General features: G+C 47.0%; 1 protein-coding gene across 3 annotated transcripts in view; it reads left to right on the top strand.

The window, feature by feature from the left end:
• The first annotated feature begins 1,665 nt into the window (after window positions 1–1,665).
• The window catches only part of PLSCR1 (phospholipid scramblase 1), a 67,318-nt gene continuing 56,183 nt past the window's right edge, over window positions 1,666–12,800 (top strand). Inside the window, exons 1-2 of one of the 3 annotated variants that reach the window (XM_088472039.1) lie at window positions 1,666–2,123; window positions 2,417–2,502. The gene's annotated coding sequence lies outside the window, so the exon portion shown is untranslated. The remainder of the gene's footprint in view (window positions 2,124–2,416; window positions 2,503–12,800) is intronic. The other 2 variants (XM_088472038.1, XM_088472040.1) reach the window with 2 other exon arrangements.

Raw genomic sequence — 12,800 nt, 5'->3', positions numbered from 1 at the left:
GATACACAGGAGCCGGATATATACCCCTGGAAGCCCACTGATTGGTCCACAGCGTCAGCTGAACGGCCAGACTGTCAGGGAAGGAAGGATAGTCAGAGAAGGAAGTGTCATGGCGGCGCCCATGACAGGAACTCCGATCCCCGCGCACCAGGCCGCCCGAGACACCAGCATCAGGGAGAATGCTCAGCACCTTCCACGTCGCCGCACCAGCCGCCTGACTGCCCGGGAAGTCAGAGGAAGCCGGCAGGACGGTAAGGGACGGCCGATCCCCGGCTGAACTCTGACAATAAGAAGCTGGAGAATGAATAAGAAGTGAATAAGATGCTGGAGCATGAATAAGAAGTGAATAATGCTGGAGCACGAATAACAAGTGAATAAGATGCTGGAGCACGAATAAGAAGTGAATAAGATGCTGGAGCATGAATAAGAAGTGAATAAGATGCTGGAGCACGAATAAGAAGTGAATAAGATGCTGGAGTACGAATAAGAAGTGAATAAGATGCTGGAGCACGAATAAGAAGTGAATTAGATACAGGAGCATGAATAAGAAGTGAATGAGATGCTGGAGCACGAATAAGTGAATAAGATGCTGGAGCATGAATAAGAAGTGAATGAGATGCTGGAGCACGAATAAGTGAATAAGATGCTGGAGCATGAATAAGAAGTGAATGAGATGCTGGAGCACGAATAAGAAGTGAATAAGATGCTGGAGTACGAATAAGAAGTGAATAAGATGCTGGAGCACGAATAAGAAGTGAATAAGATACAGGAGCATGAGTAAGAAGTGAATGAGATGCTGGAGCACGAATAAGTGAATAAGATGCTGGAGCATGAATAAGAAGTGAATGAGATGCTGGAGCACGAATAAGTGAATAAGATGCTGGAGCATGAATAAGAAGTGAATAAGAAGCTAACTTCAGCCTCGTCTATGTTGGTACAGTAGGTATGCTAGTGCAACACAGGTGACTGCAATTATAAATTAGGTGGGAAGTCCAGGAGCAGAGGTTTTGTATCTGATGGAACGTGTTACGTTGGAGGTTCTGATGTCCCTATATGTGATGGGCAGTAATATGTATTATTTCTGGAAACTTTACCTGTATTCTTGATAATGGAGTACAGTGGCAAATGCAGGATTTCTAGAGGGGAGGTTCCAAATGCTTGATTTTAGAGTGAGTGTGGCCAGTCCATGAAGAGGGTAGAATTAGCCCTTAACCAGCTTTAATATGCGTCATACAAAGTGTATTGTGTATCATAATTCCAGCATATACAGGACCAGCGATCACAGTAAGCCATTAGATGTGGCAGTAGGGCCATCCTGTCTGAGTTGAATGTTTTTATTTTAGATGTGAGCACATTCCAGGGCATTGGAGCAAGTTCGGGAGCCTGGAGGAGCAGCAGAAGAACCTAGCACTGCCCTGGACAAATATGTACATATTGTGCTCTATAGCAGTGAATGTTTTCCAGATATCCTATTTGGTACACAGGTTATTTATTACTGGCTTATACATGTTAGAAGATGTTAGAAGATCCACAGGTGGTGCTAATTGTTTCATTTGTGATACTTAAAAGAACATGCAGCTCTAGTAAAATTCAATTCTATTACTATTTCTGTTGTGGCCATGGTGTGGGCTGGGGAGGGGGGTTTCCTGGCAGACAAACCCCCCTGCGTTTGCCTATGGAGTGTAATCAGTACTACCTCATTTATGTAGATTTGTTCCTAGAGAAACCAAGGGCTTTGTAAAGCAGCACCAGCAACCATGCGCTTATCCCCACTGCTCACATTGAGGCCCCTCTACCTCTGCACTACCATTATCCCATCTCATATTTCGAATTCCTGGACTTATTTCCCAATTACCTCCAGGCTGCTGTAATTAGTGACGAGGGACGACTTTCCCAGAAAGTGGCCACCTCCCCTACCGGCCTTAGTTATGCCTTTTGTTTTGCTCAGCCAGCTCTCCTCCTCCTTGTGACGTGCAGCAGGGGCAAGCTGAAGTTCTTCCCTGGCTAAGTAACCTGCACACAGGCTGCTGCAGTTTGTAAACGTAAAGAGGAAACGAAACAAGCAGAAAAGAGTCACTGTCCGTGCTTAGAGGATAAGCATCACTTCTCTGCAGAAACTACAGGCAAGTATGTGGGTGTTCAGCCTCAGGTGACATTGAGTATTTACTCTCTGCTTTGTAACATTGGGTTCTAGCCTTATCACATTCTACACCTTTATCTATCTAATCTGTTGCGTGTATATATAATATGCATTAGCAGTGCAGCACTCCTTTATGACTTTTTATATATCAAGTCCTTATAAATATATAATGTATGTCTGTGCGTTCTAGGAATACTAGTGCGTACTCTTCACAGCCTGTAGGAAAGTTGTTGTAGTAAAAAAAAAAAAATATATATATATATGTTTTATAAACAGTCCTGCATGGTGTCTCTCTCTACCCATCTGGCAAGATAAACGTTACTTTTATACAAGAAACTTTCCTGGCGCTGATAACACGTGCGGTAAGTTACAGGCTCATTAGTACAGTATATACGCGTCTGTTATCTGGAATGTGATATTCCAACATTTTGCACCACCTCCCCCTGACTGTTCTATCTGAGGATCTGTATCAGGGATGGGTGTGTTTTCTTTGAAGGGGTAATTGAATTATACAGGCAGTCGATGGTTTTACTTTAGCTTTGTTACTCCAGGCCTCTAAAATAGGATAATCTTACAATTTCCTGTATGTGGGTTGTTGATTGATTTGGTGTATTTGTGAATTATGTGGTTGTTTTTTTTTTTTTTCGTTTTTGTTTTTTATAACAGTATTTCACGTTTTTAAGGGAAGATATTAAGGATTTGTCACAGGCTTATTTATTATAAGGGAATACACAACTGTGTACTTTATATTTTAAAGGGTACATTAATCACTGGGGCATTAGTTCTTATAAATAGCTGAAGTATTTGCATACAGCAATGCTGTTAATTAATGTGGTCAATGAACTCTGTGTATATTGTCAATTTAACTTGTTGACATACCATGGTGTAAATATGCACTAAGAGGTGTTTACCAGCATCTAAATAGGGGGAGCAACTGCTCAGAACATTGGAACAAACATGGCTTCTCTATGCTGATTGGAACCACAACCATCCCCAGCCTTTTATACGGAACACTGCATGCAATGCACTGACATCCTTCCTCTTCCTCTGGATGTATTGATTACAGTATGTCACCATTTGAGGTTTCACAGAGTACTGAGAGCTCTTGGGAAAGACCCAGAGGCGCTCTCAGAATGGTTTTGCTAGTGTTAGACAATGGATGTTACCGAATCTAAGCTTTGTTATGACTGTAGATAAAGTATGTTATTTCAATAAAAATGTCATCCTTATGTAAGTAAAACAAAATACAGCAAAATGTCTCTTTTAAAAAAAAAAAAAAAAAAAAAAAAAAGTCCCAAATACTGTATTTATTAATTAACATTTACTTCAGTAGCTCCAGCATATTTTATTGCACTTAACAGTTGGGAACAAAATAGTAATAAAACAAGAGTGGGTCTTTAATAGACAAAATGGTAATAGGGGCCTGCTCACATGCTATTGTGATACTCCTTAATAGACTAATGGACCCCATCAACTGCGATGGATTGCCACGATCCGTGATGCTGCAACCCGGGATTGCAGAAATCCAACATGTTGGGTTTCGGCGAATTGACGATCGCGATCAAAAAATGATCGCAATTGTCAAATCGCCGACATTTAACATGACAAATGTCTGCGATCCGGTGACTGATCGCAGGACATCGATGGTGGGAGGTCGGAGTTTCCACCAGGAAACACCGGCATTTCGCATCGCTGGATCGCGACAAACAGCCGCTGATGTAGGGGGCATGTATAGCAAAGCTTGTTGTGAGAAAATTGTTTATATATTTCTCACCAACCAATCAGCTTCTAACTTACACTTTGCAGGCTGTATTTAAGAATGATAGTCTGGAGCTGATTGGTTGCTGATGTGAAATATATATCACCAACCAATCGGCTCCAAGCTATCCTTTCTTAAACACAACCTTGAAAAAGCTGCCAGAGAGGCAGTGAAACGCGTTGGTGTTACACCAGGACATAGGCATCACCCACACTTGCACTTTATTTGGATATCGACCATTGTTGGGATTGAGTCCCTATCGGAAGAATTTATGATCTTCCGCCTGGGATCAGGAGTTGTGGACATTGCTCTGGGACTTTGAACATTTTCTTCACAGACCACCGCTATTACAAGTTATTGGACCACGCCTCAGAGACTCAGAGGTAATATTTGTCCATGCAGGAGGGTCCATGCGGTGAAGACACAGTATGTGCTCAGTCCTATATAGGATTTCCTTTTTTGGCTGATTGATCCATCAAGTTCCATTCACGGGATCCACTCCAGTGCTAAACCATTGGTGCGGTATACTTTATATTGCCTCATACAGGTGTATATTGAGGATATCAAGTCTACATTAATTTTTGACATGCATGTCTTTTTTATCTTAATAGTGCCTTTTTATTTGTGCCATACATTTTTTCTTTTATTTACTCATAAGTATTGTTTCTAAGTTGGATGTCATTTGATGTTATTTAATTTACTATATGTGATTGAATGTGCTTTTAGCATCACTCATGAAATGATTTAAAGTTCTAGCGCTGCTTTTTACATTTAATTTTTTAGTCCTTTCTTAAAAACAGCCTGCAAACTGTCAGTTAGAAGCTGATTGGTTGGTGATATATATCTCACAATTTTATCTCGCATCAAGCTTTGATACATATGCCCCTAATTTAATGTATCGATCCTATGTACTAATGGCACAATGCAGGAGCTTTCACAGAAATCTCTGGCAAAGTGCTAATTAGCACTTCAGATCGCAGTCCTCATTATTATCAATATGGACTACCATCTGACCCCTATATACTAAACTCCAAAAAGCAATGCTTTTCAGAGTTTAACACTGGTAGTTTTACACCATATTTAGATGGTGTAAACTACTGTTTGCCTATGAGCACTCCAGGGGCAGGAGTGAGATCTTTCGATATCTGCCCCCAGCCAGTCCCGGAAGCTGACACTGTGCGCATGTGCAGTGTCAGCTTCCCCCGGGAAAGTCTGTAAAAATGAAAATATTCACTGCGAGTTGGACCGTACCACGATTATGTATCAATCTGTTTTATACATAAAATTATGCAGAAATCCATGGCGACAAAGATTTTACTCCTGGCGACCGAGTTTTCCAAGCCTACAATGAACGATATGTCGTTCAGTGCAGGCACCCTCCCTCATCCCTGAACATGGTCAATCTGTTATCGTCAGATTGCCCAGCATGTTCAGGCGATGATTGATGTCGGAAACTACCAGCGGTAGCGCGCATCGCTGGTCGTTTCCGACATTTTCCTGCCCGATTTGTGCACAACTAATGAGCGATTGAATGGTAACGATATTATCGTTCAATCGATAATTTTTTTTAAATGGCAAATGGATACCTGCCTTAAGTTTTCTCACCTTATTGGGTTTCCATGTGATAAAATAGTTTGAAAACCACTGGTCTATAGGTATGAATTGTTTGGCAGTTAAAGGAATAAACACATGCAGAAGTACGTTCATATGTACATATTAAGGTATATCATGTTCAACGTTTTATACAGTCAGGTCCATAAGTATTGGGACATTGACAGAATTTTCAGATTTTGGCCTCTATTCTCCACCACAATGGTTTTGAAATGTAATGGGACTATCAACTCAAAAGCTATTTCATGGACAGGTGTGGGCTATTCCCTCGTTATTTCATTATCAATTAAGCAGGTAAAAGGTCTGGAGTTGATTCTAGGTGTGACATTTGCATTTGGAATCAGTTGCTGTCGACTCTCAATATGAGATCCAAAGAGCTGTCACTATCAGTGAAGCAAGCCATCATTAGGCTCAGTGAAGCAAGCCATCATTAGGCTGAAATATCAAAACAAACCCATCAGAGAGATAGCCAAAACATTAGGTGTGGCCAAATCAACTGTTTGGAACATTCTTAAAAAGAAATAATGCACTGGAGAGCTCAGCAACACCAAAAGACCCGGAAGACCATGGAAAACAACTGTGGTGGATGACAAAAGAATTATTTCTCTGGTGAAGAAAAACCCCTTCACGACAGTTGGCCAAATCAAGAACACTATCCAGGAGGTAGATGTATATGTGTCAAAGTCAACAATGAAGAGAAGACTTCACAAGAGTGAATATAGAGGGTTCACCACAAGATGCAAACCATTGATGAGCCACAAAAACAGGAAGACGAGATTAGAGTTTGCCAAACAACATCTAAAAAAGCCATTACAGTTCTGGAACAACATCCTATGGACAGATGAGACAAAGATCAACTTGTACCAGAGTGATGGGAAGAGAAGAGAAGGAAAGGAACTGCTCATGATCCAAAACATACCACCTCATCAGTGAAGCATGGTAGTGGTAGTGTCATGGCGTGGGCATGTATGGCTGCCAATGGAACTGGTTCCCTTGTATTTATTGATGATGTGACTGCTGACAAAAGCAGCAGAATGAATTCTGAAGTGTTTCGGGCAATATTATATGCTCATATTCAGTCAAATGCTTCAGAACTCATTGGACGGCGCTTCACAGTGCAGATGGACAATGACCCGAAGCATATTGCAAAAGCAACCAAAGAGTTTTTTTAAGGCTAAAAAGTGGAATGTTATGCAATTGCCAAGTCAATCCCCTGACCTGAATCCGACTGAGCATGCATTTCACTTGCTGAAGACAAAACTGAAGGGAAAATGCCCCAAGAACAAGCAGGAACTGAAGACATTTGCAGTAGAGGCCTGGCAGAGCATCACCAGGGATGAAACCCAGCGTCTTCTGATGTCTATGCGTTCCAGACTTCAGGCTGTAATTTCCTGCAAAGGATTTGCAACAAAGTATTAAAAAGTGAAAGTTAGATTTAGGATTGTTTAGTTTGTCCCATTACTTTTGGCCCCTTAATAAGTGGGAGGCACATATAGAAACCGTTGTAATTCCTACACCGTTCACCTGATTTGGATGTAATTACCCTCAAATTAAATCTGAAATTCTGCAGTTAAATCACATCTTGTTTGTTTCATTTCAAAGCCATTGTGGTGGTGAATAGAGGCCAAAATCTGAAAATTCTGTCAGTCCCAATATTTATGGACCTGACTGAATATCCCTGCAGTTGAATACAAATTAAATGTGAAAAAGTGGAGAAGTTGCCCATAGCAACACTCAGCTTCTAGCTATCATTTATCTATCATAGGGCTCCATTTACTAACTAGTTCTACTTGCAGTGATAATTTTCATTATGGCTCACTGCGTTATTTTTCATTTTTTAATGTCTATTTATTAAAACACATCCTAGGTGCGAGCGCTAATGAAGATTGCCCCTGTTAGTGCTATTTTTCCTATGCAGATGGTGCTGACTATTTATTTTTTTCTGTAACTTCGGCGGGCGGGTGCTGTACACTGATTGGATCGGACGGACCACAGCGCTTGTGAGCGCTGTTTATCAGAAGCCAGCACCTGGCGAGTTCATTTAAGGAAAACGAATGGTAAGTTATCATTACCGTTCGTTAGTAAATAAAGGTTGCCATTTGTTCTCATGCTAAAACGCTAACAAATAGCGCTATTATGCCCAAACCCTAAACGTGCATTACTAAATAGGATGAAGTGTTGTTTCTACTTCAGGGTCCATAGGGTTCCACAGGATACTTTGGGGTATAGGTGTGACGTCAGTCATCGGGCACCATAGAGTTAAGCTTTCAGCCTCCCAGGATGCACTAGGGTCCCCCTCCTATACCCCGAGCCAAGGCACCTCAGTTTAGTTTGGTGCCCGGCCGGAGTCGGGTGCACTTGTTGGAGTGGGGGCTAAGAAGAGCCCCTGAAGTTTTCTGCATGCAGCTGTGGCTGCACATCTGGATGTACAGCATGGACAGTCAGTCCTGACGTCCATGCTGTCTTCCCTACATCCCCGCCGGTACCAGAACGCCGGTACCGATCCGGGGATGCTGGTGAGCATCTGGGGTCACAGCTAGCGGTGACCCCAAATGTTCCGGACCATGGCCAGAATCAAGGGGGACAGCAAGGTAAGCAGCGGGGTCCCGCGGTGGGTCCCCGCTGTTACATGGTCCAGAGTCCCCAGGCAGGGGGCTCCCTGGGGACTGGCTGCAGCGTGGAGCCAGGTATATAACCTGCGCTTCCACTACCCCCCCTGGGACAGCGGACCGCAGCAGAGCGGTAGCGCTGCGGCGTCCCGGGGGTTAAATGCATGCCAGGGGAGCGCGCCTTCCCTGTCTCACAGCCGGCGCCTCCCCCGCTGCACACAGCCCTCTGCAACACGCCGACTGGCCCTGTGGCAGCGCTCCTCCCCCAGGCCAGCCTCCTCTCTGCTCCTCGGCGGCCATCTTCAAGAACGCATGGTGAACGCTGCTGGAAGTCTGGACGGAGGCATCGTGGTCTGGGTCCCCCCGCATACCTCTCCTCCGCTGTGGTCAGGTCTGTGTATGCAGCGCTGTGCCCTACCAGACTCTGTGTCTGTGTAGTTGATTTATCAGCGCTGGTTAGTGCAGGAATTGAGTTTCTTTGCATTGTATGTGACTGTGCTAGCGCTGCTGCCTGTACTTTCCATTTCTGACTGTCAGCCTTATTACTGTCCCTGTTCTTTCTGCTAAAGCCCTTGCGGTGCGGTGCTGCAGGGTGGTCTCGTCTTTTTAAAACAATTGGTGAGAGGGGTCACATACTTTTTCTACCATCATTTCTGAAAGTGACTTTCCTCTCCGACTACAGTGTACTACTTGTAAAGTACCTTTAGCGGAGGGGGAGGGTAGCGTGGAGGGCCTCTGCCGGCAGTGTGTGTCAATGGCGCGGCCTATTACGGTTACAGCACCGGTACAGGAGCCGCCCTGTGCTTGTTTCGCTCAGGCGCTTACAACCTTAGTGGGCCAGTTAGCTCCGCAGCCCGCGTTTACGCAGATGGGTTTGTCCCAGCAGTCAGTGGTGTGGTCACCCATGCAGGGTTTCCCATGACAATTGGTGGTACCCCGCAGTCTCCCTATTTCTCCTCTCCTGGTTTCTCAGGAGCCTGCGTGGGTTAACTCCCTAACGAGTTCTTTACAGCACTTGTCGGATGTCTTGCAAGGGGAGTCTGTGATGCGGCCACATAAACGGCCGGTGGCGTCTGTCGGCTCCTTATGAGGATGACGAAGGGACGTCTGATGATGGGGAGATTCTGGATCCTTACGATCAGGAACCTCTCCATACTAAGGACGCAGACGCTAGGTCCAAGGTGTATATTCCTGGACTTATTCGGGCAGTCCGCACAGCCTTAGTGATTGGGGACGAAGTTCCCCCAGCGGCTAAATCCAAGTATGCCTTTTTTTAAGGATGTGAAGGGTGACTCCACAGTCTTTCCTCTTTTGGGTCAGTTGGTGGACCATTTAGAGGAGGCGTGGAAACAACCTGGCAAGCGATACCAGCCGCAGAGGCGTCTGGCGGTGGCTTATCCGTTCGCGGATAATTATTTTGCTAAGTGGGATTCCCCTCCACAGGTGGATTCTCATGTGACACGTCTTGTCCGTAGTGCCACATTACCAATGCCATCCATGTCCTCCCTTAAGGATGCTACGGACCGCAAGGTGGAGATCTGCCTGAAGTCCGCCTATTCCCTTGCGGGGGGGGGGGGGGGGCAGCGCGGCCGGCTATGGCCATATGCTGGGTTGCCAGAGCTATGGAGCGCTGGGCGGATTCGTTGGAGGCGTCCTTCGATTCCGGCTGAGCAGGCGGAGTTGATTGGTAATCTCCGTGATTCGGCCACTTATATCAATGAGGCGTCCTTAGACATTAGTACCCTGGTGTCTCGAATTTCTTCAGCAGCGGTGGCTGCTCGTCGCACCTTGTGGTTGCGATCCTGGAAGGCGGACGCTGATTCCAAAAAGGGTTTGGAGGCGTTGCCCTTTAACGGAGAAGTTCTCTTCTGTCCGGATCTGGACAAGATTGTAGCCACACTGGCGGCAGCCAAATCGGCATGACTCCCGTCAGCCGCTGTCCCTTCTGGTTCAGGACCATCGTCCTTTCTGTCTTAGAGGGCCCAGGGCAGGCCCAGACCACAGTCTTTTCCCCGACAGGCTGGTCCCAAGAAATCGGCCAAGCCCCGGAAGCAGGCCTGGAGTACCAGACGTCCAGCCCCTAAGCCAGATGACAAGCCTGCGGCCTGACTGTCCGGGCCTCCCTTTGGGGGATCCCAAAGTGGGAGGCCGCCTGCTACAGTTCGCCCGGTGTTGGTCGGTCACCACGACAGACACTTGTGTTCTCGATTTTTCACCACGGGTCTACCATCAGACCGGAACAAGGCCACGGAGCTGCGGAAGGTCTTGCACACTATGCTCCAGGCTGGAGTTATAGTGCCTGTTCCATTCTCCCAGAGGGGCCAGGGTTTCTATTCCAATCTCTTTTTGGTGCAGAAACCCAATGGGTCGTATCGTCCGATTCTCAACCTCAAAGCTCTCAAGTCTTTGCGGGTGCCGAAGTTTCGGATGGAGACCCTACGGTCCATCATTCTGGCGCTAGAACCTGGGGACTACATGGTGTCATTGGACATACAGGACGCTTACCTGCATGTCCCTATTCTTTTGCGCCATCAACAGTTCCTCAGGTTTGCAATCCGCAGCGACCACTTTCAGTTTCGGGCGTTGCCTTTTGGCCTGGCGACAGCACCGCGTGTGTTCACCAAGGTGATGGCGGTCATGGCGGCTTCTCTGCGGCTGCAGGGAGTCCGCATGTTGCCTTACTTGGACGACCTTTTATTAGTGGCAGGATCTCCAGAGCTCCTTCTGCGCCACTTGGACCTGACCATTGTGCTACTGCAACGGCACGGCTGGTTAATAAACTGGCAGAAGTCCACTCTAATCCCGTCACGGCGGATTCTGCACCTCGGAGCCTTATTGGACTCTGGACAGCAAAGGATCTTTGTGACGGGAGAAAAGATCTCTGCTTTACAGTCGAGGGTGCGCAATTGTCTGCACAGTCGCCGGGTGTCTCTCGACTCGGCGATGAGGTTACTGGGCTCCATGGTTTCGGTGTTCGACATGGTGGAATATGCCCAGTTTCACTCCAGACCTCTGCAGCATCTGATCCTGTCCAAGTGGAACGGGCTGCCTCAGTCTCTCAAATCCCAGACGATAGTGCTCACCCCGGAGGTTCGCCTGTCCCTTGCCTGGTGGTTGCAGACGACCCATCTCACCAAGGGACATCCGTTCTGGGTAGCAAATTGGGTCCTGTTGTCAACGGACGCCAGTCTTCGGGGCTGGGGAGCAGTTTCGGGTCCACACTTGTTCCAGGGCAGGTGGACTCCGACAGAAGCGGAGCTTCCAATAAATATCTTGGAACTCCGAGCGGTCTTCAGTGCCCTCCAGCAGGCACATCGGGTTCTCCAGGGTCGCCCAGTGCAGGTCCAGTCGGACAACGCTTCCACCGGGCGGCTCTCGTAGAGGTGTCTCGAATCCTGGTATGGGCGGAGCGCAATCTTCCGGCCATATCAGCTGTCTTCATCCCGGGAGTGCTAAATTGGGAGGCGGACTTTCTCAGTCGCCAGGACGTTCATCCAGGGGAATGGTCCCTGCACCCGGACGTTTTTCAACTTCTGGTGGACAAGTGGGGTATCCAGAGATCGACCTCATGGCGTCCCGGCACAACAACAAGTTGGCGGTGTACGGGTCTCGCACAAGAGACGAAAAGGCGTCTCTGGTGGATGCTCTGTCCGTCCGGTGGACGTTCCGGTTCGCTTACCTGTTTCCTCCGGTTTCCCTTCTTCCACGAGTAATCCGGAAATTCAAACAGGAAGGAGGGACGCGCCTGTTTATAGCTCCCGCGTGGCCCAGACGGCACTGGTTCTCAGACCTTCAGGGTCTGTCCGTGGACAGTCCTCTGCGGTTGCCGCTATGACCGGACCTTCTGTCGCAGGGTCCTTGTCTTCACCCGGACCTGACTCGGCTGTCTTTGACGGCGTGGCTGTTGAGACAGCCATGTTATGGTCCAGGGGGTTTTCCAGCTCTGTAGTGCGTACCATGTTGCGAGGATATATAATCGCGTGTGGCATACGTTCTTCCAGTGGTGTCGACCGAGAGGTTATGCACCGCGGGAGTTTCGTCTGTCTCGGATACTCGCCTTCCTACAAGCGGGACTAGATCATGGGCTTCGCCTGGCTTCTTTGAAGGTACAGGTTTCTGCCCTGTCTGTCTGGTTTCACCGTAGGATTGCTACAATCCACCTTTATGCAAGGTGTTCTCCGCATTCAGCCACCCTTTGTTCCACCTGTGGCGCCTTGGGATTTGGCTGTGGTCCTGAGGGCTCTCCAAGGACCTCCGTTTGAACCCCTGGGCTCAGTGGATCTTAAATGGCTAACAGCTAAGACTGTTTTCCTTCTGGCCATAGCTTCGGCCAGACGTGTTTCTGATTTAGGAGCTCTTTCTTGTAGACCCTCTTTCTTGATTTTTCATGGGAACAGGGCAGTGCTCCGCACTCGGCCTGAATTTCTTCCCAAGGTTGTTTCCCAGTTTCATGTTAACGAGGAAATAGTTGTTCCGGCCTTTAACTCACCTGGCCTTTCAGTGAGTGAGGCCACTTTGGATGTTGTGCGGGCCTTAAGGACTTATGTTGACCGCACTTCTTCGTTTAGGAAGTCGGACGCCTTGTTCGTCCTCTATGGCTTCCGTAAAAAGGGTTGGCCTGCTTCAAAGCAAACTTTGGCAGCCTGGATCCGTATGGCTATTTCTGAAGCTTATCTTCATG

This window comes from Taudactylus pleione, unplaced genomic scaffold (genome assembly GCF_031769625.1).
Source record: "Taudactylus pleione unplaced genomic scaffold, aTauple2 ptg000120l, whole genome shotgun sequence".
Classification (NCBI taxonomy): Eukaryota; Metazoa; Chordata; class Amphibia; order Anura; family Myobatrachidae; genus Taudactylus; species Taudactylus pleione.
The sequence above is the reverse complement of the archived record's forward strand: the minus strand, read 5'-3'. Positions and strand labels throughout refer to the sequence as shown.